Here is a 4,006-nt window from a genome sequence, read left to right as displayed (position 1 = left end):
CCCAGGGGATTTATCATCCTTGAGTCCCATTAGCCAACCAAATACTATTTCTCGCCTAATGAAAATTTATTTAAGTTCCTCTCGCCCCTTAGATCCTCTGTCCTCCAGTAAATCAGGGAGATTGTTTGTGTCTTCCTTAGCGAAGACAGATCCGAAGTACCTGTTCAACTCTTCTGCCATTTCCTTGTTACCCATAATAATTTCACCCATGTCTGCCTTCTATGGTCCCACATTTGACTTTGCTACTCTTTTTCCCTTAACATATCTAAAGAAGCTTTTACTGTCCTTCTTTATATTCCTGGCCAGCTTCCCCTCATACTTCATCTTTTCAGCCCGTATTGCCCGTTTTGTTTCCTTCTGTTGTCCTATGAAAGTTTCCCAATCCTTTGGCGTCTGGCTGCTCTTTTCTGTTATACATCTTTTCTTTTAGTTTTATTCTATCCCTAACTTCTCTCGTCAGCCACGGCTGCCTCCTACTCCCCTAAGAATCTTTCTTCCTTTTTGGAATGAAATGATCCTGCGTCTTCCGGATTATGCCCAGAAATTGCTGCCATTGCTGTTCCACCGTCATTCCTGCTAGGATCCCTTTCCAGTCTACCTTGGCCAGCTCCTCTCTCATGCCTTCATTGTCCCCTTTGTTCAACTGCATCACTGACACTTCCGATTTAACCTTCTCCTTCTCAAATTGCAGATTAAAACTAATCATATTATGATCACTACCTCCAAGGGGTTCCTTTACCTCGAGTTCTCTTATCAAATTTTGTTCATTAGACAACACTAAATCCAGAATTGCCTTTTCTCTGGTCGGCTCCATTACAAGCTACTCTAAGAATCCATCTTGGAGGCATTCTACAAACTCTCTTTCTTGGGGTCCTGAACCAACCTGATTTTCCCAGTCTACCTGCATATTGAAATCCCCCATCACCACAGTGGCATTACCTTTGTTACATGCCAGTTTTAACTCCTGCTGCAACTTACACCCTACATCCAGGCTACTATAGATAACACCAATTAGTGTCTTCTTGCCTTTACAATTCCTCAACTCAATCTACAGTGACTCTACCTCATCAGTCCATCTTCCTTCGCAACGGACTGAGTTCCATCCCTCACCAGCAGAGCTACCCCCCCCTCCTCTGCCCACCTGCCTGGCCTTTCTACATAGAAACATGGAAAATAGGTGCAGAAGTAGGCCATTCGGCCCTTCGAGCCTGCACCGCCATTCAATATGATCATGGCTGATCATTAGGATGTATAACCCTGAATATTAAGTTCCCAATCCTCCTGCAGCCACGTCTCAGTAATCCCCACAATGTCATATCTACCAACCTCTAACTGAGCCTCGAGCTCATCTACTTTAATTCTTATACTTCGTGCATTCATATACAATACTTTTAATTCCTTAAGCATCTCACCTTTCACATCGATCTCTATTACACTTGGCCATACTCTCCTATCCCTTTGTGAGCTTTCTTTCCCGTTAATTCTGGGGTCATTAACTATCCGTTTACTCTCTTTCCCTTTAACTCCGTCTTTGGCTATCCCATTTGACATCCTCCCCCCTTATTTAGTTTAAAACCACCCGTGTAACAGTGGCAAACCTGCCTGCCAGAATGCTGGTCCCCCACCTGTTAAGGTGCAATCCGTTCCTTTTGTACAGGTCCCCCTACACTCCAAAACAGATCCCAGTGGTCTAAGAATCTAAATCCCTGCCCCCTGCACCAGTTCCTCAGCCACATATTCAGGTCCTGTATCTCCCTGTTCCTGCTCTCGCCAGCACGAGGAACTGGAAGCATGAGGAACGAGGAACTCAGTGGAGAAGGGTGCAGGTCAGAGTAACACTGTGGCACTGTCTGTCGGGTACAGTCCACTACAGATATCTCTATGCAAGAGTTATGTGGGCACTGTTTGGCATAACATGGGCATAGTCTGAAGAAGGGTGGCACAGTGGCACAGCAGAGGAGTTGCCGCATTACAGCACCAGAGACAGGGGGTCGATCCTGACTACAGGAGCTGTCCGTACGGAGTTTGTATGTTCTCCCTGTGACCGTGTGGGTTTTCTCCGACTGATCTGGTTTCCTCCCACATCCCAAAGACGTGCAGGTATTTTGGCTTCTGTAAATTGTCCCTAGTGTGTAGGATAGAACTAGTGTACGTGATCATTGGTCGGTGTGGACTTGGCGCGCCGAAGGACCTATTTCCGTGCTGTATCTCTAATTCAAACTAAACTAGACTAAATGCAAGTTCTTTCCGTAAAGAACTATAGAAGCATAGTCATACAGTGTGGATACAGACCTTTTGTCCCAACTTTCCCACGCCGACCAGCATTAAGCCGGCCTTTTATAAAGCAATGTTTTTTTTTTTTTACTACAGCTAATACTTCTGGACGTTTCAATTTTTATAGAAAACTGTGTGATGCCAAAGGTATCAAGTTTGACTCTATTCTGAGATGAATATGGAGCTAATGTGAATTTGGAGCTGTTATAGATTTTTATCTCTGTGAGTTCCTGTGAAAAATAAACATATAAGATTATTTTTAAAGGTATTTATAGTGGATACTCTGAGAGTAAACACCGTAGTGATTACTTTTAACTTCTCAGTAACTGTAAACGCTGTGCTCTTCATAAATATCCATCAGTATTTTGATTAGCAGCGGACCGATGTGACAAATCAGGGACACTAGGGACAATTTATGATTTTACCGGTCAAATTAACCTATAAACCTGTATGTCTTTCGAGTGTGGGGGAAAACTGGAGCACCCGAATAAAAACCACGTGGTTACGGAGAATGTACAAACTCCGTACAGACAGCACCCATAGTCTGGATCGAACCTTGGTCTCTGGCGCTGTGAGGCAGCAACTCTGCTGCTGCGTCAACATGTCGCCCTGTTATGGTTCTTATAATCCTGAGGTACAGTGGGGTGCAGGGATTCACCACTAACTCTGGAGTAGAGTAACTGTAAATGCTGTGCTCTTCTTAAAAATCCATCAGCATTTTGATTAAGAAAGAACTGCAGATGCTGGAAATATCGAAGGTAGACACAAATGCTGGAGAAACTCAGCGGGTGAGGCAGCATCTATGGAGAGAAGGAATAGGCGACGTTTCAGATCGAGACACTTCTTCAGACTGATGTCGGGGGGGGTGGCCTGGAAAAGGAAAGGAAGAGGTGGACACGGTAGGCTTGTGGGAGAGCTGGGAGGGGAGGGGAAGGAGGGAGAAAGCAAGGACTACCTGAAATTGGAGAAGTCAATGTTCATACCGCTGGGGTGTAAACTACCCAAGCGAAATATGAGGTACTGCTCCTCCAATTTGCGCTGGGCCTCACTCTGGCAATGGAGGAGGTCCAGGACAGAAAGGTCAGATTCGGAATGGGAGGGGGAGTTGCTGAGCCACCGGGAGATCAGGTTGGTTAATGCGAACTGAGCGGAGGTGTTGGGCAAAGCGATCGCCAAGCCTGTGCTTGGTCTCGCTGATGTAGAGCAGTTGACACCTGGAAAAGCAGATGCAGTAGATGAGGTTGGAGGAGGTGAAGGTGAACCTCTGCCTCTCCTGAAAAGACTGCTTGGGTCCTTGGATGGAGTCGAGTGGGGAGGTAAAACGACAAGTACAGTCGGAAGAAGGGTCTCAACCCGAAACGTCGCCGATTCCTTCTCTCCATAGATGATGCCTCACCCGCTGAGTGTCTCCAGCATTTTTGTCTACCTTCAACATTTTGATTAGTAGCAGACTCCCATGACTGATCAGGTCCCATATTTCCCTGGTTGCTAAACTTGGTATAAATACAGTTTATTTGGAAAATTGCTGTAATTCCATATAATTTATGAAGCGTCAGATACTAGTCAATCCATTGGAAGGTTTGGTTGGCACGTGGGATAGAGGAGAACAAAGAAAGAAAAGGCAACTCTCTTTTCGCACAGACTTCCAGTTCCACACAGCATGCTGAGGAATATCCATGTTACCCAGAAATGAAAAGCAACAATTATTACTTATGTAGAAACGTCTGCAGCG

This window comes from Leucoraja erinacea, chromosome 9 (genome assembly GCF_028641065.1).
Source record: "Leucoraja erinacea ecotype New England chromosome 9, Leri_hhj_1, whole genome shotgun sequence".
NCBI classification, from domain to species: Eukaryota; Metazoa; Chordata; class Chondrichthyes; order Rajiformes; family Rajidae; genus Leucoraja; species Leucoraja erinaceus.
This window is presented reverse-complemented; position numbering follows the sequence as displayed.